The following is a 25234-nucleotide window of genomic DNA, read 5'->3' on the forward strand; positions in this document are numbered from 1 at the left end:
GACTGGAATCCCTGGTGGTCTAGGGTGGCATACCTTGTGCTGGGCATCCCTGGTGGTCTGGTGCCATCCCTGGTGGTCCAGTGTGGGCATCCTCGGGGGGGGGGGGTGGGGGCTGCGCTGATAATCAATCGGCACAGACCCTCCCTGTCAGAGGAGCAGCCGATCGGCTCTCCTCTACTCGCGTCTGACAAACGCGAGTGAGGAAAAGCCGATCACTGGCTCTTCCTATTTACACTGTGATCAGCCGTGATTGGAAACGGCTAATCACGTGGTAAAGAGTCTCCGTCGGAGACTCTTTACCAAGAACGTAGTTGCCGGGTGTCAGACTGACACCCTGCAACAACGATCGCCGCGATGCGCAGCAGCTCAAAGTCCTGATCACGTCATATGACGTCCGGTCTGGATTTTAAAACCACTTTCCTGCCGTGTTTCTGTTATAGGGCGGGTGGCAAGTGGTTAAAAATGATTTAAAAAAAAAATATATATATTTTTTTCATGAGGTGGTCATAAGTTATTTGGCTGATCATGGGGTGGTCATAATATTTTGGCTGATCATGTTGTGGTCATAATGTTTTGGCTGATAAAAAAAAATGAAAAAAATGTTCCGCTCTTTCAGCTAATGAATGAATAATTTGTATAGCGCACAACGTGAACTGAATCGCCTCAAGGCTTCTACAATTTTTTTACTAATAGTTATACTTTCTAAATTATTAAGCTTTTTAAACACTTTTCACAGTTACTCCAACAACTCTAACCACACAACAGTAAGGGCCGGTTCACACTGCGGGCGAGGCGACACGACTCGCCTGGCCGCAATCTGGCAAGTCGCCCCCGTTCTGTACAATGGAACCGTTCTGAGAGGAGCGACTCGAGTCGCTCCGACTCAGAAAAAAGGTTCCTGTACTACTTCTGGGCGACCTCGGGGCGACTTGCATTGACTTCTATACAGAAGTCATCTGCAAGTTGCCGCTGAGGTCGCGGCAGGTCGCGGCGAGGCAAGTCGGTGTCGCCTCGCCTGCAGTGTGAACCGGCCCTAACTCAAACCACTCCACCCAGTTACTCCGCCAATTATTTATTTTTTAAATTATTTGTTTTCAAAAAATGTTTATTTTTTTTCAAAAATGATTTTTTTTTTTCATGAGATGGTCATAAGTTATTTGGCAGATCAAGAGGTGGTCATAATATAATATTTTGGCTGATCATGTTGTGGTCATTATGTTTTGGCTGTTAAAATTTGTATAGCGCACAACGCGAACTGAATCGCCTCAAGGCTTCTTCAACTTTTTTACTAATATTTATACTTTCTAAAATATTAAGCTTTTTAACACTTTTCACAGTTACTCTGGCCAATCTAACCATACAGCAGTTACTCCGCCCACTCCACTAAGTTACTCCGCCCACTCCAGTAGGTGGAGGCAAGAACACTTCACACAATTTCCCCAGAAATTGTAGCTTTTCTAGTCTATTATTATTCTCTTCCATTATTATCTATCAATAGCTTCTATTATTATAATTTGTTATGAGCTAGTCTTATATCTATCATTATTAATAGAGAATACAGACAATGACAGGGTCTCTTTCATAATGAATATGTAAATGATCAGATTGGAGAATTACCTCTCTTCACTGTCAGCGGCACATGGGGTTTGTTTTTCTTACGCTGATGACATCGGTGGGTGGCGTAGCCGGCTTAGACTCGCCCATGGTTTCCTCCGATCCTATAGTAAATATGTCCGACTCGGCTTCAGTAAATGCCCGCCCCCCTCTCTCTAAATCAGCCAGTATCCGCCCTCTTAGCGTCCAGCTGTGATGCTGGGGGAAGGCATGAAGGTGGGAGTGACGGAGAACAGACCAATCGTGCTCCTCCTCTGGTGTTCAATTGCAGACTGATCCTCCCTCCGAGTGACGCTGAAAAATAAAGCGCCCTCACTCCGCCCTCGCACTTGATTGGCTCTCTCTCTAACGGTCGCCGCAGCAGGCTCCGCCCCTCAAACCAACGGGTCACGTGGTAACGAAGCCGCTCTGCTATAGGCTAGGGCTTCTCATTACCAAGCAGCTTCTGATCTGGTGGTAATAATGGAGTTCCCCTCTGACAGATTGTAGTCCGGGGTCTCTGCAGTTGTCTGGGATTACAAGCATGGACTAGTCCGGTAGTTGGATGGGATTTGTAACATTATCTGGAGGAAAGAGATTGTGAGCGAGCATAGATCAGGTGTGATCTCCCCCTGTGCTGTCTGTGTGGTGGGCTCTACCCTATAGACATGCTCTGCTGTCACTTGTAGTGCTTCTACTGCTTACTGTATCATCTCTGAAGTCAGGTCAAAACGTTTAGTACATATGCTTTAACCCCTTCATCACCAAGCAATCCTAAAGCCTGGTACACACAATGCGAAAATCGGGAGCGATCGTAGAATAATCTGATCGTCTCTTCTGATTATTGGCACGCGGCTTTCGAGAGCCGATCACGACCGTTCATACAAAATTATATAAAATAACACAAGCATTTTTCTCGTACAATACCAGAACAAACGACTTTCATTTAATCAGTATAGTATTTCTGTGTAAAGAATCGAGTGACCAAGACCGGTGTCCTATCATTTATGGTCCCCCATTGGATAGTGTCCGCTGTGTACTGCGCATGCGCAGTACACAGCACACACAGATTCGGAAAATAGCAGAGGATGAACGGCGCCTGCGCTGTGATTCCAGGTTCTATCCCCACCATCCAAGTGGACATAGAGTAGGAATATAAAAGAGCGGAGCGCAGCGAGGCAGAGCCCGAAGCGTGGCGAGCAAAGCTCATCCGTGAGGGGCCCTCTAATTTTCACAACCCTATGTCTGCTTGGATGGTGGGGCTACCACCTCCACTCACGGCACAGGCGCCGTTCATCTTCGGAGATTTTCTGAAGCTTCTTCTGCCCCTTACTGCGCAGTACGCAGCGGACACTATATGATGGCAGGACACTATCTGCCAGAACACCGTACATGCTTGGAAATGAGAGAATACATGACATCATTGCGGGAAGTTGTACCCTGTGTTACGAGAATTTTCACAACATTAGTAACCTATTTGTTTTCGATATGAGACTAGCATTCACAAAACAATAAAACAAACAATCAATCATTTGTCTGATATTCTCATCCTATGTACCGGACTGTTACTAAACCCAGGACTCTGCATTCATTATATCGGGTCTCCCACACTACACAGAACATGGAAATGAAATTATTTTAAATACATTTTAAAGCGGGATCCCACTGTCTGGAAGTTTTTTTTTTGTTAGCAGTATGACAAGCAATAACAGCACTAAATTAAGCACTCACTTCTTTTGTTTTCCACTCGATTTCCTGTCACTTTTTTCCGATATGGATAACTTATAAACTTTCCTCCCGAGCGTTTCCATTTTGCCTGTGGGCATGTGAAGCCCACAGGCATCCTCTTCCGGGATACGGGCATGCTGATGGACCAGCATGCACCGCCCGTTAGAGCGCCGATCTCGCGCATGCGCAGTCTCACCGCCATTAATTGCACAGGTTGTCATCACAACGGGCGGCGTCGTCGGAAGTCCCGCCCCGTTGTGATGGCAACAAAGATTATTTATTGTTCTGGTGTAGTGTCACATTTTGCTGCCTATCACAGGATGCTGCGGAAGTGACGTTGCTGCCAGAAATTGCGTACTGCGCATGCGCGATGCGTTCCATAACACTCGCGCCGTGCGTTCCAACATAGTTTCAGCAATACAGTTCAGCGAAACCATCACATAATGTTACGGAAGTGATGTTACACACAACACAAACACTTGGCCGTTCGTTACAACACTAATACTTCCCTTGTTACCTAGTAGGTTTTGCATTGCTGGGACTTGTAGTGCCTATCCTGAGCTACATGCTTTAATGTTCAGTGTCCTCATCCCTATCCCCATGCTTCAATGTTCAGTGTCCATCCTTATCCCCATGCTTCAATGTTCAGTGTCCTCATCCCTATCCCCATGCTTCAATGTTCAGTGTCCATCCTTATCCCTGTGCTTCAATGTTCAGTGTCCTCATCCCTATCCTTATCCCCGAGCTTCAATGTTCAGTGTCCTCATCCCTATCCCCGAGCTTCAATGTTCAGTGTCCTCATCCCTATCCCCCTGCTTCAATGTTCAGTGTCCTCATCCTTATCCCCGAGCTTCAATGTTCAGTGTCCTCATCCTTATCCCCCTGCTTCGATGAGGACACTGAACATTGAAGCATGGGGATAAGGATGAGGACACTGACCATTGAAGCAGGGGGATAGGGATGAGGACACTGAACATTGAAGCTCGGGGATAGGGATGAGGACACTGAACATTGAAGCTCGGGGATAGGGATGAGGACACTGAACATTGAAGCTCGGGGATAAGGATGAGGACACTGAACATTGAAGCATGGGGATAGGGATGAGGACACTGAACATTGAAGCTCGGGGATAAGGATGAGGACACTGAACATTGAAGCACGGGGATAAGGATGAGGAAACTGAACATTGAAGCAGGGGGATAGGGATGAGGACACTGAACATTGAAGCTCGGGGATAGGGATGAGGACACTGAACATTGAAGCTCGGGGATAGGGATGAGGACACTGAACATTGAAGCTCGGGGATAAGGATGAGGACACTGAACATTGAAGCATGGGGATAGGGATGAGGACACTGAACATTGAAGCACGGGGATAAGGATGGACACTGAACATTGAAGCAGGGGGATAGGGATGAAGACACTGAACATTGAAGCTCGGGGATAGGGATGAGGACACTGAACATTGAAGCATGTAGCTCAGGATAGGCACTACAAGTCCCAGCAATGCAAAACCTACTAGGTAACAAGGGAAGTATTAGTGTTGTAACGAACAGCCCAGTGTTTGTGTTGTGTGTAACATCACTTCCGTAACATTATGTGATGGTTTCGCTGAACTGTATTGCCGAAACTATGTTGGAACGCATGGCGCGAGTGTTTGGAACGCATCGCGCATGCGCAGTACGCAATTTCTGGCGGCAATGTCACTTCCGCAGCATCCTGTGATAGGCAGCAAAATGTGACACTACACTAGCAATAAAGGGCTTTGTTCCCTTCTTAAAAATGGCGCTGCGGTCCGCCTCTAATTGCGTCATTTCCTGCCTGCAAATATCGTGTGTTTTAAGCACAGTCCAGCCCACAGACTCATGGGAAACGATGACACTCATTTCCCATGAAGCACTGCAGCTAAGGAAGAGAAAAACACCACCGCGGAGGAGGAAGAAAGCAGATTAGCAGATTCAGCATAGCAACAGGGTGTTCCAGGTAAGTGAAAAAAATTTTTTTGTCAGAATGATTTTTAGAACAGTAAAAGGGAGAGGATAAAGTGAAATGATTTTTCTGGGTGGCCCTCCACTTTAAATAAAGTATTTTAAATAATACCTTTTCTTATCAGCAGTATTTAGCAGTCTTGTGACTTCTATCAGTGCCTGGTTAAAGCCTTAAGACCCCTTTCACACCGAGGGGTTTTTTTGCAGGCGCTATAGCGTTAGAAATATTGCCTGCAATCCGCCCTCAAACTGCTGCAACATTGTCTCCAGTGGGAAAGCCCGAGGGCTTTCACACCGGAGTGGTGCGCTGGCAGGATGTCAGTTAAAGTCCTCCCAGTAGCTTCTTTGGAGCGGTGTGTTTACCGCTCCTCCACTGCTGCTCCCCACTGAAATCAATGCGGCAGCCCTGCAATACCGCCGGCAAAACGCCACTATTGCAGCGTATTGCGGGTGGTTTTAACCCTTTCTGGGCCATGATGCGCCGCTAATCCGACAGTAAGGAGATATTTACAGTTAGGATAATCCGACATGAGATATTTACCCGAAGACAGGCATATCTACTAAACCGTGTAGGTTTAGGAGATGTTTCTTGGACCTACAGGTAAGCCTTAATCTAGGCTTATCTGTAGGTCAAAGTGTGTTGTAAGGGTTTACAACCACTTTTATCCCAAAATGAAAAAAAAAAAAACAGTTGTAACTGATTGTATAAATGCAGTGTGAGCTAGAGTTTGGCTTTAATTTGTTAGTGTATCTAAAATCTGCTAGTATGACTAAATCCTGGTACACATGGGCCAAATATTGGCTGAAATCAGCCGGTACAGTAGATACTGGATGACATTCAGCCCGTGTGTACGGCTTCTTGTTTGATAGAAGCTGGTGGCTTGGCTGGCTTCTGTCAAACAAGCTTGCAGCAGCTTGCAGCAGCTGATTGGCATCCGGTCAACGCCCTCAGCCAATGAAGTGTGAGGGCTGACCGGTGTGTTCTGGTGGGGGAGCGATCCCCCTGTCCCCGTTAGTACAGTGGCCTCCTGGTTAGCTCCTGAGTTTTTTTATTTTTTTATTTAGCCCACTGGGATGGACAAAAAAAAAAAAAAAAAAACTTACCATGTGTAACACTTAACACTCCCCTCCTGCTCTGTGCTCTTTTATCCAGAGTGGTGTCTCTGTTATACATGATGTGTGTTACTGGCCATTAGGTAAAAACAGAGGGGAAAAAAACATAAAAAAGAAAACAAATTCAGCCACCACATCTAATGATTGGTAAGCTGCAATATATTACATTTTTGGTTTTGGGTTTATTACCATTTTAAAGTGATTGTAGGGAAACATTTTATTAAAAATAAATAAGTGTAAGGCTGACCGCAGGTCAGCTTGTGTTTATAGGAGGAGTCAGGCTGCTGAAAGCCTTTGCCTCCTCCCCTTGTGGTCATTGGATCTCGTGTCAAACCCACCCATTCCCTTTTCTTTTCATTTCATTCATTATATTTCATACTTGGGTATGCCCCCTTTTAGGCATACTGACCACGTGACCCTGGCACACTTCACGTCTATGTTCTCTGTTGCTCTTTTGTTCCTTTCCTTTACTATCCACAGATTGACTCTGAGTACAAATAAAGGAAAATTTATTGTCAAACACTTACCGTAATTTTCCTTTCCTGTTGGACTCCATGGCAGCCTACATGTGGGTTGACCCCGCCTCCTCTCCAATGCTATAGGACCCCATTCACCTAAATGAACACTCACCACTCCACACAGTGTTCCGTAACTAGCCTACTCATATGTCTTATGGGTGGGAAATCAGTCTGCCATGGAGTCCATCAGGAAAGGAAAATTACGGTAAGTATTTGACAGTAAATTTTCCTTTTTCCCTGGCAGACTCCATGGTAGCCTACGTGTGGGAAATAACTAGCCAACCACACGGGTGGGTATGCTTAAACAGAAAACATTTAATTTGATTTATCAGCCGATAAGATCTTTAAACCAAAATTTACAGAGGATAAAGAAGCAGGTTCAATACAGTAGTGCGACATGAACGTATTAATAGAGGACCAGGAAGCTGCCTTGCAGAGTGTCAGGAGCCACATGCCAAGCTGCTGCCCATGAGGCTGCCATTCCCCTGGTAGAGTAAGCCGCCACCGCCTCTGGAGGAGCCAAGTCCTTCGCCCTATATGCTTGTTGTATAGTTATTACAATCCAGGTGGCCAGTGTCCTGGTTGAAGCTTTCTTCCCCTTGTTGCTAACAGAATGTAAGATAAAGAGATGATCTGAGCGTCTGTGGGGGAAGTGATAAGAAGATATTCCTTTAGGGCCTCTCCAACATCCAGAGGATGAACATCACTAGAACCTGGTGACCTGAAGGTAGGCAAGACAATTTCTTGATTTTGATGAAACACCGAAGTAACCTTTGGATTAGACCCCAACATGGGAATGAGGACTACCCGGTCCGGAAAAAATGTCAAAAAGGGTTCTTCAAAGCCCAAGGATCCAATCTCCGATATCCTTTTGGCTGAAGTGACCGCAACTAAGAAAACAACTTTTGCTGAAAAGTCTTTAATAGAGAGCGGGGATGGCCCCGACGTACTTAAACCCGAGATTGAATCCAGGACCAGGGGAAGATCCCACTTTGGAAAGCTAGGCTTTCTTTGGGGTTTGAGTCTTGAGGCTCCCCGGAAGAACTGATGAATCAATGGATGCACTGCCCAAGATGTACCTGAGAAGGCCGACAGAGCCGATACTTGTACTCAGAGAGCTTATTGACAAAGGAAGATCAAGGCCAGTCTGCAAGAAGCCGAGAATGTCCTGGACTCCTGGATGTTCAAAAGATCTATTTGAGGACGAGCAGAAATCAACGAATTTGGTCCAGATTCTGCCATACACTACTGTCACGACCTCCACTCGGAGCCTCTGAAGGAATTTGAGGATCACGGGAAGTGGAGGGAAGGCATACGCCCTTCTGAACCTCCACTGGTCCGTCAGGGCATCCGTCCCGCAGGCCTGACTGCAACGACTTTGTGTGTAGAATTTCTCCATCTTGAAGTTGCAGGGAGAGGCAAACAGATCTACCTCTGGATTGACCTCCAATGACAGAATCCACTTGAAGGTTTGAGCACGAAGGGACCATTCGTTGTTGTCCAGCTGAGTCCTGGACAGAAAATCCACTTTTAGAGTTCTGAACCCCTGGTACAAAAACCGCTGAGATGTTCACCAGGTTTTTCTGTGCCCATGATAGGATGGGTTTGACCTCCCGGAGAAGAGTAGAGCTCCGAGTACCCCATTGCCTTTTCACATAGGAGACTGCCGTGGTGGTGTTCATCCTTAATAACACCGATTTCCCCCTTCAGAAGATAAGAGAAGTTCTGGAGAGCACACCAGGCAGCTCAGAGTTCTAGGACATTCGATCCTGGCAGAGGGAGATGAGCATTCCACTTGCCCTGCGCAAGATTCGATCCGCAGAGAGCCCCTCAACCGGTCCCACTGGCATCGGTCGTGACTGTGACCCAGGAGATGGGAATGACAGTTCAGCAGGTTCTTGCGCTGTAGCCACCAAAAGAGGCTCTCCCTCATGGTTGTGGTTATACGAATATTTAGATTTTTGTCTCCTGACTCCCACTGCTTGAGAAAACCTCCCTGGAAGGGGCGTAGCCTCCACAAAGCCCACTTCACCATCTCGAATTGGGCTCTGGACTGGACCGCTGGACTGGCTGTAGATTACTTTTTGCCAAGTTCAGAAGCCACCCGAAACCAGACAGAGTAGAAATCACCTGCTCCCGGTGTTCCAGCAACTGTTCTCTGCTTTGGGACAGAACCAGCAGGTCGTCTAGGTAATGGTATATTCGAATACCCTTTAACCTGATAAGAGCCATTATGGCCAGGAGAACCTTTGAAAAAAACTCGGGCTGAGGTCGTCAACCCGAAAGGGAGGCAAATAAATTGGAGATGGTCTTGACCAATGTGGAATCTTAGGAACTTTTGGAAATCTTTTTCTATTGGGACGTGGAAATAAGCGTCCCTCAGGTCGATCAAAATCATCCAGTCCCCTGACTGTATGGCTCGCTGAATAGTCGAGAGAGTTTCCATCTTGAACGTCCCATACTCTATGAACTTGTTTAGATAAGTGAGATCTATCACCAGGCTCCAATAACCGCTCTTCTTTTGGACCAAGAAAAGAGGGGAAGAGACTCCCTGAAACCATTCTTCCTTTGGTACCGAACTACTGCACCTTGAGCATTTAACAGAACCATGTAGGAGAGCAATACTTGATTTTGTTCTTCCGAGTGAGGGTGCAGGATGGACACGAATCTGGGAGGAGTGGTGCTGGTGAAGGTCCATCTGTGAACCGACGAGACCGTCCTGATTCATTCCTGAAGCAAACCTGACTTACCACCCGTAGCACGCGTAATGGCGTCATCAAGCTTGTTGCCAAATAGTGTAGAGCCCTCAAAGGGAATTTTGCACCACGCCTGCTTAGAGACCGGGTCAGCCAGCCAGGGACATAACCACAAGGCTCGCCGTAACTGATGACAGCATAACGCTCCTCAGAAACGCCCTTAAGGAATGAGTCCATGTTTTCAGTCCAGGCTTCCATGGCCTTATACATAGCCGCTAGAGCTGGTTTACAGGCCATCCCAGCCAAAACGTAAATCCTCCTAAGATCCTAGTCAATCTTCCTCTCCAGACCATCCTTAAAGGACACTGAATCCTCCAATGGGAGGGTAACGTGTTTGGCCAAACGCATCAAAGCCGCATCCACCAGCGGGGTGTTTTCTAAGTGTTTTAAGTTTTCCGATTTAAATGGATACAACCTGGATGTTTTATTGGTCATAGAGGACTTTCTATACACTACTCCATTCTTCCTCAAAAATATCCTTCAGCTCGGTAAGAAAAGGAAAACGTTGACGTTCTTTCCCCAGCTATTTGAAGAATTTTTTCTGTTTGGCTGGAGGGGTAGATGAGTCTTCCCACTTAAGGGCCTCCTTAACTGCTTTAATCAGTGGAGAGACCATAGCAAAGTCAAAGCCCCCAATATCCTCTTCACCTAGGAGCTCATCCTCAGAGGACGCATTAGATGCTGCGTAGGGCTGGGAAGTACCCAGATCATCACGGGCCTCATCAGCCTGAGGGCCAGACAAAGAGGTGGATTGACTCAGCGTGTGAGAAGTGTCCATGTCTCTCAGAGACTGCTGCACCACACTTTTCACCAGGGATTCCATACGCTGGCTTTCTGATTCCTTTTCCCCAACCGCCTGGGTATATCATCGATCACATAGAGACTTGCCCTGCGGGACTCGAGTCCCACATCCCCAGCAGGCTCTGCGATCAGAGCTACCATTATGGCGGTGGGAGCGGTGTCTGGAGGAGGAATGTGAACATCTCCTCTGGTGGTGAAATCCATGTGGAGAGTCTCATCTAGATCTAGATCAAAAAAGCAAACAGGTGCGACTGTACCACAACCCCACTGGGTGTCATATGATGTCCAGCAGGATAAGCCGCAATTGCGTGCCTGTGGGGGGTGTACAGCGCAGTGATCGGTAGTGCGGTGTGTCAGTCTGACCAATCACTGCTGATGAAGGTGTAAACAGGAAGAGCCATTTTTCTGCTTTTCCTCACTTGCGTCGGACAGATGCGAGTAGAGGGGAGCTGATCGGCAGCTCTCCTGACAAGGGGGGGGTCTGAGCTGATTGTTTATCAGTGCAGCCACCCCCTCCGCGGATGCCCCCCACAGGGATACCACAAGGTATAACCACAACGGATGGATGACCAGGGATGCCACCAATGTTCACCAGGGATGCCAGTAAGTGCCCGCACAGCTTGCAAGTTAGGTCCAACTATTATTGGCTGCCAGATGTCTCCTCATCAGTGATGCCCAGCAGTGCCACCCATCAGTGCCATCTGTCAGTGCCCATCCATGCCACCTATCAGTGCCGCCTTTGAGTGCCCATCAGTGCTGCATACCAGTGCCACCTATCTTTGCCCATCGGTGCCGCCCATCAGTGTCCCTCATCAATGCCACCTCATTGGTACCACCTCATCAGTGCCGCCTTTTCAGTGCCAGTCAGTGCAGCACACCAGTGCCATCTATCTTTGCCCATCAGTGACCCTCATCGTGGCACCTCATTGGTACCACCTCATCAGTGCCCATCAGTGCCGCCTTTTCAGTGCCTGTCAGTACAGCCTCATCAGTGCCCATCAGTGAAGAAGAAAATTTTACTTTATTTATTGCGCAAAAAATAAAACCCCCTGCAGTGATCAAATACCACCAAAAGAACGGTCTATTTGGTGCATGATAAAAAATTAGTTTGGGTACAGTATAGCATGACCGCACAATTGTCATTCAAAGCGCGACAGGGCTGAAAGCTTGGCCTGGGCCGGAAGAGGGGGTAACTGCCCGGTATTAAAGTGGTTAAAGCTCTCTGAACACCAGTCAAAGCGCCTGTCACTAAATAAAATAGTTAGCTTACAGTCCTGTTTATACTTTGCGTTTGCTTTGCTTAAAAAATGATGTCCCCTGTCGCTTTAGTGGTGCTTCAAAGTGTCTTCAAAGCCTCCACAGAAGTCTATGACAAAGCTCGCTTTGAACATTTTAGAATTTTGGACAATTTCATGTTTCCATCTTTGTGGGAACAGTTTAAGGATGACCCATTCCTGTTCCAACATGACTGCACACCAGTGCACAAAGCAAAGTCCATATGGTGGGCCAACTCAATATTGAACCCTACGGACTGACTAGGATACCATTAAAGTTCATGTGCGTGTAAAAGCAGGCGTCCTAATTCTTTTGACAAAATAGTGTGTGTGTGTGTGTGTGTGTGTGTGTGTGTGTGTGTGTGTGTATGTATGTATATATACATATACATACACACACATATACATTATATATATATATGAAATGAATGACACTTTGCTACAATGTAAAGTAGTGAGTGCACAGCTTGTTTAACAGTGTAAATTTACTGTCCCCTCAAAATAACTCAATACACAGTCATTAATGTCTAAACCGCTGGCAACCTCTTCCACTCCTCCATGATGACATCGAAAGAGCTGGTGGATGTTAGAGACCTTGCAATCCTCCACCTTCCATTTCAGGATGCCCCACAGATGCTCAGTAGGGTTTAGGTCTAGAGACATGCTTGACCAGTCCACACCTTTACCCTCAGCTTCTTTAGCAAGGCAGTGGTCATCTTGGAAGTGTGTTTGGGGTCGTTATCATGTTGGAATACTGCCCTGAGGCCCAGTCTGCAAAGGGAGGGACTCATGTTCTGCTTCAGTATGTCACAATACATGCTGGCATTCATGGTTCCCTCAATGACCTGTAGCTCCCCAGTGCTGACAGCACTCATGCAGCCCCAGACCATGACACTCCCACCGCTCTCATCAGATCACAGGACGTGTTTCCAGTAATCCATACCCTAAAGCCCCGTACACACGAGCGGACTTTTCAACATCCAAAGTCTGACAGAATGATCCCGGCAGACTATTCGATCGTGTGTGGGCTGCAACGGACTTTTGATTCGCAAAAGTCTGACAGACTTTAGAAAATGGAACATGCTTCAAATTTTTCCGACGGAACTCCGCCGGACCCAGTTCCTACCGAAAAATTTGCTCGTGTGTATGCTATTCCGACGGACTAAAACCGACGCTAGGGCAGCTATTGGCTACTGGCTATGAACTTCCTTATTCGAGTCCAGTCGTACGTCATCGCGTTCGAATCCGTCGGAGTTTGGTGTGATTGTGTGTGGCCAAGTCCGCTCATTCGGAAAGTCCGGCAGAACTCCTTAGGAAGTCTGTCGGACATAAGTCTGGTCGTGTGTACGCGGCATTAGTCTACTTGTCTTCAGCAAACTGTTTGCGGGCTTTCCTGTGCATCATCTTTAGAAGGGGCTTTCTTCTGGGACAACAGCCATGCAGACCAATTTGATGCAGTGTGCGACATATGGTCTGAGCACTGACAGGCTGACCCCCCACCCCTTCAATGCAGCAATGCTGGCAGCACTCATACATCTATTTCCAAAGACAACCTCTGGAGATGACGCTGAGCACTTGCACTCAACTTCTTTGGTCAACCATGGTGAGGCCTGTTCTGAGTGAAACCTGTCCTGTTAAAGAGGAAGTAAACCCTGAGGAGTTTACTTCCTCTTTCATTCCTTGCAAAGGTAAAGCATAATGGACTACTATGCATCGCATAGTAGTCCATTATGTGTCACTTACCTCACACAGGAGCCAGCAAAGTCACCGCTGTCCCCTGTAGTCCGGTGCATCCATCTTCTCGGTGGGTCTCCCTGCTCCGACGCTGTCATTCGGCGAAGCCGCAATAACGTCACTCCCGTGCATGCGCAGGGAGCCACCACTCGCGGCATATCGCCGTTGGCCGCGCGCGCTCAGTGCACATAGACAGCGGTGCCTGTCTTTAGGTAAATATCTCCTAAACCGTGTAGGTTTAGGACATGTTTCTTGGACCTACAGGTAAGCCTTAATCTAGGCTTACCTGTAGGTCAAAGTTGGTTGTAAGGGTTTACAACCACTTTAAACTGCTGTATGGTCTTGGTCACCGTGCTGCAGCTCAATTTCAGGGTCTTGGCAATCTTCTTATAGCCTAGGCCATATTTATGTAGAGCAACAATTCTTTTTTTTCAGATCCTCAAAGAGTTCATTGCCATAAGTTGCCATGTTGAACTTCCAGTGACCAGTATGAGAGAGTGAGAGCCATACCACCAAATTTAACACACCTACTCCCCATTCACACCTGAGACCTTGTAACGAGTCACATGACACCGCAGAGGGAAAATGGCTAATTGGGCCCAATTTGGACATTTTCACTTAGGGGTGTACTCACTTTTGTTGCCATTTTTTTTTAATGATTTTTTTTTCAAAAATTATTTTTTTTCAAAAATTATTTTATTTTTCACAAACTATTTATTTTTTTATTTCAAAAATGTTTTTTTTTTCATGAGGTGGTCATAAATTATTTGGCTGATCGTGGGGTGGTCATTATATTTTGGCTGATCATGTTGTGGTCATAATGTTTTTTCCCACAAATAGAGCTTTCTTTTGATGGTATTTGATCACCTCTACAGTTTTTATTTTTTGCTAAACAAATAAAAAAAGAGCGAAAATTTTGAAAAAAAAAAGTTTTTTTTTGTTTCAGTTTCAAAACTTTGTAAATAAGTAAGTTTTCTCCTTCACTAATGGGAACTGATGGGGCTACACTGACGGGCGCTGATAAGGCGGCACTGATGGACACCGATGAGGTGGCACCAATGAAGTGGCACTGACGAGGTGGCATTGATGGACACTGTTATGTGGCACTGATAGGTGATAGTGCCCACTAATGGGCACTGATAGGTGGCACTGATGGGCGACACGGATGGGCACTGATAGGTGGCACAAATTGGCACTGATAGCTGGCACGGATTGGCATGGATAGGTGGTACAGATGGGCATGGATAGGTGGTACAGATGGGCATGGATAGGCGGCACAGATGGGCATGGATAGGCGGCACAGATGGGCATGGATAGGCGGCACAGATGGGCATGGATAGGCGGCATTGTATTGTATTAACTGTACTGATGGATGCCAATCAGTGCCAAACAATGCATGCCAATCATTGATGCCCATTGTGGGCACTGATTGGCATCCACTGTATGCACTGACTGGAATCCCTGGTGGTCTAGGGTGGCATACCTTGTGCTGGGCATCCCTGGTGGTCTGGTGGCATCCCTGGTGGTCCAGTGTGGGCATCCTCGGGAGGGGGGGGGGGGGGGCTGCGCTGATAATCAATCGGCACAGACCCTCCCTGTCAGAGGAGCAGCCGATCGGCTCTCCTCTACTCGCGTCTGACAAACGCGAGTGAGGAAAAGCCGATCACTGGCTCTTCCTATTTACACTGTGATCAGCCGTGATTGGAAACGGCTAATCACGTGGTAAAGAGTCTCCGTCGGAGACTCTTTACCAAGAACGTAGTTGCCGGGTGTCAGACTGACACCCTGCAACAACGATCGCCGCGATGCGCAGCAGCTCAAAGTCCTGATCACGTCATATGACGTCCGGTCTGGATTTTAAAACCACTTTCCTGCCGTGTTTCTGTTATAGGGCGGGTGGCAAGTGGTTAAAAATGATTTAAAAAAAATATATATATATTTTTTTCATGAGGTGGTCATAAGTTATTTGGCTGATCATGGGGTGGTCATAATATTTTGGCTGATCATGTTGTGGTCATAATGTTTTGGCTGATAAAAAAAAATGAAAAAAATGTTCCGCTCTTTCAGCTAATGAATGAATAATTTGTATAGCGCACAACGTGAACTGAATCGCCTCAAGGCTTCTACAATTTTTTTACTAATAGTTATACTTTCTAAATTATTAAGCTTTTTAAACACTTTTCACAGTTACTCCAACAACTCTAACCACACAACAGTAAGGGCCGGTTCACACTGCGGGCGAGGCGACACGACTCGCCTGGCCGCAATCTGGCAAGTCGCCCCCGTTCTGTACAATGGAACCGTTCTGAGAGGAGCGACTCGAGTCGCTCCGACTCAGAAAAAAGGTTCCTGTACTACTTCTGGGCGACCTCGGGGCGACTTGCATTGACTTCTATACAGAAGTCATCTGCAAGTTGCCGCTGAGGTCGCGGCAGGTCGCGGCGAGGCAAGTCGGTGTCGCCTCGCCTCGCCTGCAGTGTGAACCGGCCCTAACTCAAACCACTCCACCCAGTTACTCCGCCAATTATTTATTTTTTAAATTATTTGTTTTCAAAAAATGTTTATTTTTTTTCAAAAATGATTTTTTTTTTTCATGAGATGGTCATAAGTTATTTGGCAGATCAAGAGGTGGTCATAATATAATATTTTGGCTGATCATGTTGTGGTCATTATGTTTTGGCTGTTAAAATTTGTATAGCGCACAACGCGAACTGAATCGCCTCAAGGCTTCTTCAACTTTTTTACTAATATTTATACTTTCTAAAATATTAAGCTTTTTAACACTTTTCACAGTTACTCTGGCCAATCTAACCATACAGCAGTTACTCCGCCCACTCCACTAAGTTACTCCGCCCACTCCAGTAGGTGGAGGCAAGAACACTTCACACAATTTCCCCAGAAATTGTAGCTTTTCTAGTCTATTATTATTCTCTTCCATTATTATCTATCAATAGCTTCTATTATTATAATTTGTTATGAGCTAGTCTTATATCTATCATTATTAATAGAGAATACAGACAATGACAGGGTCTCTTTCATAATGAATATGTAAATGATCAGATTGGAGAATTACCTCTCTTCACTGTCAGCGGCACATGGGGTTTGTTTTTCTTACGCTGATGACATCGGTGGGTGGCGTAGCCGGCTTAGACTCGCCCATGGTTTCCTCCGATCCTATAGTAAATATGTCCGACTCGGCTTCAGTAAATGCCCGCCCCCCTCTCTCTAAATCAGCCAGTATCCGCCCTCTTAGCGTCCAGCTGTGATGCTGGGGGAAGGCATGAAGGTGGGAGTGACGGAGAACAGACCAATCGTGCTCCTCCTCTGGTGTTCAATCGCAGACTGATCCTCCCTCCGAGTGACGCTGAAAAATAAAGCGCCCTCACTCCGCCCTCGCACTTGATTGGCTCTCTCTCTAACGGTCGCCGCAGCAGGCTCCGCCCCTCAAACCAACGGGTCACGTGGTAACGAAGCCGCTCTGCTATAGGCTAGGGCTTCTCATTACCAAGCAGCTTCTGATCTGGTGGTAATAATGGAGTTCCCCTCTGACAGATTGTAGTCCGGGGTCTCTGCAGTTGTCTGGGATTACAAGCATGGACTAGTCCGGTAGTTGGATGGGATTTGTAACATTATCTGGAGGAAAGAGATTGTGAGCGAGCATAGATCAGGTGTGATCTCCCCCTGTGCTGTCTGTGTGGTGGGCTCTACCCTATAGACATGCTCTGCTGTCACTTGTAGTGCTTCTACTGCTTACTGTATCATCTCTGAAGTCAGGTCAAAACGTTTAGTACATATGCTTTAACCCCTTCATCACCAAGCAATCCTAAAGCCTGGTACACACAATGCGAAAATCGGGAGCGATCGTAGAATAATCTGATCGTCTCTTCTGATTATTGGCACGCGGCTTTCGAGAGCCGATCACGACCGTTCATACAAAATTATATAAAATAACACAAGCATTTTTCTCGTACAATACCAGAACAAACGACTTTCATTTAATCAGTATAGTATTTCTGTGTAAAGAATCGAGTGACCAAGACCGGTGTCCTATCATTTATGGTCCCCCATTGGATAGTGTCCGCTGTGTACTGCGCATGCGCAGTACACAGCACACACAGATTCGGAAAATAGCAGAGGATGAACGGCGCCTGCGCTGTGATTCCAGGTTCTATCCCCACCATCCAAGTGGACATAGAGTAGGAATATAAAAGAGCGGAGCGCAGCGAGGCAGAGCCCGAAGCGTGGCGAGCAAAGCTCATCCGTGAGGGGCCCTCTAATTTTCACAACCCTATGTCTGCTTGGATGGTGGGGCTACCACCTCCACTCACGGCACAGGCGCCGTTCATCTTCGGAGATTTTCTGAAGCTTCTTCTGCCCCTTACTGCGCAGTACGCAGCGGACACTATATGATGGCAGGACACTATCTGCCAGAACACCGTACATGCTTGGAAATGAGAGAATACATGACATCATTGCGGGAAGTTGTACCCTGTGTTACGAGAATTTTCACAACATTAGTAACCTATTTGTTTTCGATATGAGACTAGCATTCACAAAACAATAAAACAAACAATCAATCATTTGTCTGATATTCTCATCCTATGTACCGGACTGTTACTAAACCCAGGACTCTGCATTCATTATATCGGGTCTCCCACACTACACAGAACATGGAAATGAAATTATTTTAAATACATTTTAAAGCGGGATTCCACTGTCTGGAAGTTTTTTTTTTGTTAGCAGTATGACAAGCAATAACAGCACTAAATTAAGCACTCACTTCTTTTGTTTTCCACTCGATTTCCTGTCACTTTTTTCCGATATGGATAACTTATAAACTTTCCTCCCGAGCGTTTCCATTTTGCCTGTGGGCATGTGAAGCCCACAGGCATCCTCTTCCGGGATACGGGCATGCTGATGGACCAGCATGCACCGCCCGTTAGAGCGCCGATCTCGCGCATGCGCAGTCTCACCGCCATTAATTGCACAGGTTGTCATCACAACGGGCGGCGTCGTCGGAAGTCCCGCCCCGTTGTGATGGCAACAAAGATTATTTATTGTTCTGGTGTAGTGTCACATTTTGCTGCCTATCACAGGATGCTGCGGAAGTGACGTTGCTGCCAGAAATTGCGTACTGCGCATGCGCGATGCGTTCCATAACACTCACGCCGTGCGTTCCAACATAGTTTCAGCAATACAGTTCAGCGAAACCATCACATAATGTTACGGAAGTGATGTTACACACAACACAAACACTTGGCCGTTCGTTACAACACTAATACTTCCCTTGTTACCTAGTAGGTTTTGCATTGCTGGGACTTGTAGTGCCTATCCTGAGCTACATGCTTTAATGTTCAGTGTCCTCATCCCTATCCCCATGCTTCAATGTTCAGTGTCCATCCTTATCCCCATGCTTCAATGTTCAGTGTCCTCATCCCTATCCCCATGCTTCAATGTTCAGTGTCCATCCTTATCCCTGTGCTTCAATGTTCAGTGTCCTCATCCCTATCCTTATCCCCGAGCTTCAATGTTCAGTGTCCTCATCCCTATCCCCGAGCTTCAATGTTCAGTGTCCTCATCCCTATCCCCCTGCTTCAATGTTCAGTGTCCTCATCCTTATCCCCGAGCTTCAATGTTCAGTGTCCTCATCCTTATCCCCCTGCTTCGATGAGGACACTGAACATTGAAGCATGGGGATAAGGATGAGGACACTGAACATTGAAGCAGGGGGATAGGGATGAGGACACTGAACATTGAAGCTCGGGGATAGGGATGAGGACACTGAACATTGAAGCTCGGGGATAGGGATGAGGACACTGAACATTGAAGCTCGGGGATAAGGATGAGGACACTGAACATTGAAGCATGGGGATAGGGATGAGGACACTGAACATTGAAGCTCGGGGATAAGGATGAGGACACTGAACATTGAAGCACGGGGATAAGGATGAGGAAACTGAACATTGAAGCAGGGGGATAGGGATGAGGACACTGAACATTGAAGCTCGGGGATAGGGATGAGGACACTGAACATTGAAGCTCGGGGATAGGGATGAGGACACTGAACATTGAAGCTCGGGGATAAGGATGAGGACACTGAACATTGAAGCATGGGGATAGGGATGAGGACACTGAACATTGAAGCACGGGGATAAGGATGGACACTGAACATTGAAGCAGGGGGATAGGGATGAAGACACTGAACATTGAAGCTCGGGGATAGGGATGAGGACACTGAACATTGAAGCATGTAGCTCAGGATAGGCACTACAAGTCCCAGCAATGCAAAACCTACTAGGTAACAAGGGAAGTATTAGTGTTGTAACGAACAGCCCAGTGTTTGTGTTGTGTGTAACATCACTTCCGTAACATTATGTGATGGTTTCGCTGAACTGTATTGCCGAAACTATGTTGGAACGCATGGCGCGAGTGTTTGGAACGCATCGCGCATGCGCAGTACGCAATTTCTGGCGGCAATGTCACTTCCGCAGCATCCTGTGATAGGCAGCAAAATGTGACACTACACTAGCAATAAAGGGCTTTGTTCCCTTCTTAAAAATGGCGCTGCGGTCCGCCTCTAATTGCGTCATTTCCTGCCTGCAAATATCGTGTGTTTTAAGCACAGTCCAGCCCACAGACTCATGGGAAACGATGACACTCATTTCCCATGAAGCACTGCAGCTAAGGAAGAGAAAAACACCACCGCGGAGGAGGAAGAAAGCAGATTAGCAGATTCAGCATAGCAACAGGGTGTTCCAGGTAAGTGAAAAAAAATTTTTTCCTCCGATCCTATAGTAAATATGTCCGACTCGGCTTCAGTAAATGCCCGCCCCCCTCTCTCTAAATCAGCCAGTATCCGCCCTCTTAGCGTCCAGCTGTGATGCTGGGGGAAGGCATGAAGGTGGGAGTGACGGAGAACAGACCAATCGTGCTCCTCCTCTGGTGTTCAATCGCAGACTGATCCTCCCTCCGAGTGACGCTGAAAAATAAAGCGCCCTCACTCCGCCCTCGCACTTGATTGGCTCTCTCTCTAACGGTCGCCGCAGCAGGCTCCGCCCCTCAAACCAACGGGTCACGTGGTAACGAAGCCGCTCTGCTATAGGCTAGGGCTTCTCATTACCAAGCAGCTTCTGATCTGGTGGTAATAATGGAGTTCCCCTCTGACAGATTGTAGTCCGGGGTCTCTGCAGTTGTCTGGGATTACAAGCATGGACTAGTCCGGTAGTTGGATGGGATTTGTAACATTATCTGGAGGAAAGAGATTGTGAGCGAGCATAGATCAGGTGTGATCTCCCCCTGTGCTGTCTGTGTGGTGGGCTCTACCCTATAGACATGCTCTGCTGTCACTTGTAGTGCTTCTACTGCTTACTGTATCATCTCTGAAGTCAGGTCAAAACGTTTAGTACATATGCTTTAACCCCTTCATCACCAAGCAATCCTAAAGCCTGGTACACACAATGCGAAAATCGGGAGCGATCGTAGAATAATCTGATCGTCTCTTCTGATTATTGGCACGCGGCTTTCGAGAGCCGATCACGACCGTTCATACAAAATTATATAAAATAACACAAGCATTTTTCTCGTACAATACCAGAACAAACGACTTTCATTTAATCAGTATAGTATTTCTGTGTAAAGAATCGAGTGACCAAGACCGGTGTCCTATCATTTATGGTCCCCCATTGGATAGTGTCCGCTGTGTACTGCGCATGCGCAGTACACAGCACACACAGATTCGGAAAATAGCAGAGGATGAACGGCGCCTGCGCTGTGATTCCAGGTTCTATCCCCACCATCCAAGTGGACATAGAGTAGGAATATAAAAGAGCGGAGCGCAGCGAGGCAGAGCCCGAAGCGTGGCGAGCAAAGCTCATCCGTGAGGGGCCCTCTAATTTTCACAACCCTATGTCTGCTTGGATGGTGGGGCTACCACCTCCACTCACGGCACAGGCGCCGTTCATCTTCGGAGATTTTCTGAAGCTTCTTCTGCCCCTTACTGCGCAGTACGCAGCGGACACTATATGATGGCAGGACACTATCTGCCAGAACACCGTACATGCTTGGAAATGAGAGAATACATGACATCATTGCGGGAAGTTGTACCCTGTGTTACGAGAATTTTCACAACATTAGTAACCTATTTGTTTTCGATATGAGACTAGCATTCACAAAACAATAAAACAAACAATCAATCATTTGTCTGATATTCTCATCCTATGTACCGGACTGTTACTAAACCCAGGACTCTGCATTCATTATATCGGGTCTCCCACACTACACAGAACATGGAAATGAAATTATTTTAAATACATTTTAAAGCGGGATTCCACTGTCTGGAAGTTTTTTTTTTGTTAGCAGTATGACAAGCAATAACAGCACTAAATTAAGCACTCACTTCTTTTGTTTTCCACTCGATTTCCTGTCACTTTTTTCCGATATGGATAACTTATAAACTTTCCTCCCGAGCGTTTCCATTTTGCCTGTGGGCATGTGAAGCCCACAGGCATCCTCTTCCGGGATACGGGCATGCTGATGGACCAGCATGCACCGCCCGTTAGAGCGCCGATCTCGCGCATGCGCAGTCTCACCGCCATTAATTGCACAGGTTGTCATCACAACGGGCGGCGTCGTCGGAAGTCCCGCCCCGTTGTGATGGCAACAAAGATTATTTATTGTTCTGGTGTAGTGTCACATTTTGCTGCCTATCACAGGATGCTGCGGAAGTGACGTTGCTGCCAGAAATTGCGTACTGCGCATGCGCGATGCGTTCCATAACACTCGCGCCGTGCGTTCCAACATAGTTTCAGCAATACAGTTCAGCGAAACCATCACATAATGTTACGGAAGTGATGTTACACACAACACAAACACTTGGCCGTTCGTTACAACACTAATACTTCCCTTGTTACCTAGTAGGTTTTGCATTGCTGGGACTTGTAGTGCCTATCCTGAGCTACATGCTTTAATGTTCAGTGTCCTCATCCCTATCCCCATGCTTCAATGTTCAGTGTCCATCCTTATCCCCATGCTTCAATGTTCAGTGTCCTCATCCCTATCCCCATGCTTCAATGTTCAGTGTCCATCCTTATCCCTGTGCTTCAATGTTCAGTGTCCTCATCCCTATCCTTATCCCCGAGCTTCAATGTTCAGTGTCCTCATCCCTATCCCCGAGCTTCAATGTTCAGTGTCCTCATCCCTATCCCCCTGCTTCAATGTTCAGTGTCCTCATCCTTATCCCCGAGCTTCAATGTTCAGTGTCCTCATCCTTATCCCCCTGCTTCGATGAGGACACTGAACATTGAAGCATGGGGATAAGGATGAGGACACTGAACATTGAAGCAGGGGGATAGGGATGAGGACACTGAACATTGAAGCTCGGGGATAGGGATGAGGACACTGAACATTGAAGCTCGGGGATAGGGATGAGGACACTGAACATTGAAGCTCGGGGATAAGGATGAGGACACTGAACATTGAAGCATGGGGATAGGGATGAGGACACTGAACATTGAAGCTCGGGGATAAGGATGAGGACACTGAACATTGAAGCACGGGGATAAGGATGAGGAAACTTAACATTGAAGCAGGGGGATAGGGATGAGGACACTGAACATTGAAGCTCGGGGATAGGGATGAGGACACTGAACATTGAAGCTCGGGGATAGGGATGAGGACACTGAACATTGAAGCTCGGGGATAAGGATGAGGACACTGAACATTGAAGCATGGGGATAGGGATGAGGACACTGAACATTGAAGCACGGGGATAAGGATGGACACTGAACATTGAAGCAGGGGGATAGGGATGAAGACACTGAACATTGAAGCTCGGGGATAGGGATGAGGACACTGAACATTGAAGCATGTAGCTCAGGATAGGCACTACAAGTCCCAGCAATGCAAAACCTACTAGGTAACAAGGGAAGTATTAGTGTTGTAACGAACAGCCCAGTGTTTGTGTTGTGTGTAACATCACTTCCGTAACATTATGTGATGGTTTCGCTGAACTGTATTGCCGAAACTATGTTGGAACGCATGGCGCGAGTGTTTGGAACGCATCGCGCATGCGCAGTACGCAATTTCTGGCGGCAATGTCACTTCCGCAGCATCCTGTGATAGGCAGCAAAATGTGACACTACACTAGCAATAAAGGGCTTTGTTCCCTTCTTAAAAATGGCGCTGCGGTCCGCCTCTAATTGCGTCATTTCCTGCCTGCAAATATCGTGTGTTTTAAGCACAGTCCAGCCCACAGACTCATGGGAAACGATGACACTCATTTCCCATGAAGCACTGCAGCTAAGGAAGAGAAAAACACCACCGCGGAGGAGGAAGAAAGCAGATTAGCAGATTCAGCATAGCAACAGGGTGTTCCAGGTAAGTGAAAAAAAAATTTTTGTCAGAATGATTTTTAGAACAGTAAAAGGGAGAGGATAAAGTGAAATGATTTTTCTGGGTGGCCCTCCACTTTAAATAAAGTATTTTAAATAATACCTTTTCTTATCAGCAGTATTTAGCAGTCTTGTGACTTCTATCAGTGCCTGGTTAAAGCCTTAAGACCCCTTTCACACCGAGGGGTTTTTTTGCAGGCGCTATAGCGTTAGAAATATTGCCTGCAATCCGCCCTCAAACTGCTGCAACATTGTCTCCAGTGGGAAAGCCCGAGGGCTTTCACACCGGAGTGGTGCGCTGGCAGGATGTCAGTTAAAGTCCTCCCAGTAGCTTCTTTGGAGCGGTGTGTTTACCGCTCCTCCACTGCTGCTCCCCACTGAAATCAATGCGGCAGCCCTGCAATACCGCCGGCAAAACGCCACTATTGCAGCGTATTGCGGGTGGTTTTAACCCTTTCTGGGCCATGATGCGCCGCTAATCCGACAGTAAGGAGATATTTACAGTTAGGATAATCCGACATGAGATATTTACCCGAAGACAGGCATATCTACTAAACCGTGTAGGTTTAGGAGATGTTTCTTGGACCTACAGGTAAGCCTTAATCTAGGCTTATCTGTAGGTCAAAGTGTGTTGTAAGGGTTTACAACCACTTTTATCCCAAAATGAAAAAAAAAAAAAACAGTTGTAACTGATTGTATAAATGCAGTGTGAGCTAGAGTTTGGCTTTAATTTGTTAGTGTATCTAAAATCTGCTAGTATGACTAAATCCTGGTACACATGGGCCAAATATTGGCTGAAATCAGCCGGTACAGTAGATACTGGATGACATTCAGCCCGTGTGTACGGCTTCTTGTTTGATAGAAGCTGGTGGCTTGGCTGGCTTCTGTCAAACAAGCTTGCAGCAGCTTGCAGCAGCTGATTGGCATCCGGTCAACGCCCTCAGCCAATGAAGTGTGAGGGCTGACCGGTGTGTTCTGGTGGGGGAGCGATCCCCCTGTCCCCGTTAGTACAGTGGCCTCCTGGTTAGCTCCTGAGTTTTTTTATTTTTTTATTTAGCCCACTGGGATGGACAAAAAAAAAAAAAAAAAACTTACCATGTGTAACACTTAACACTCCCCTCCTGCTCTGTGCTCTTTTATCCAGAGTGGTGTCTCTGTTATACATGATGTGTGTTACTGGCCATTAGGTAAAAACAGAGGGGAAAAAAACATAAAAAAGAAAACAAATTCAGCCACCACATCTAATGATTGGTAAGCTGCAATATATTACATTTTTGGTTTTGGGTTTATTACCATTTTAAAGTGATTGTAGGGAAACATTTTATTAAAAATAAATAAGTGT

The sequence above is a fragment of the Lithobates pipiens genome, unplaced genomic scaffold (genome assembly GCF_037356315.1).
Source record: "Lithobates pipiens isolate NorthernLeopardFrog02 unplaced genomic scaffold, aLitPip1_a1.2 Scaffold_19, whole genome shotgun sequence".
In the NCBI taxonomy this organism is placed as follows: Eukaryota; Metazoa; Chordata; class Amphibia; order Anura; family Ranidae; genus Lithobates; species Lithobates pipiens.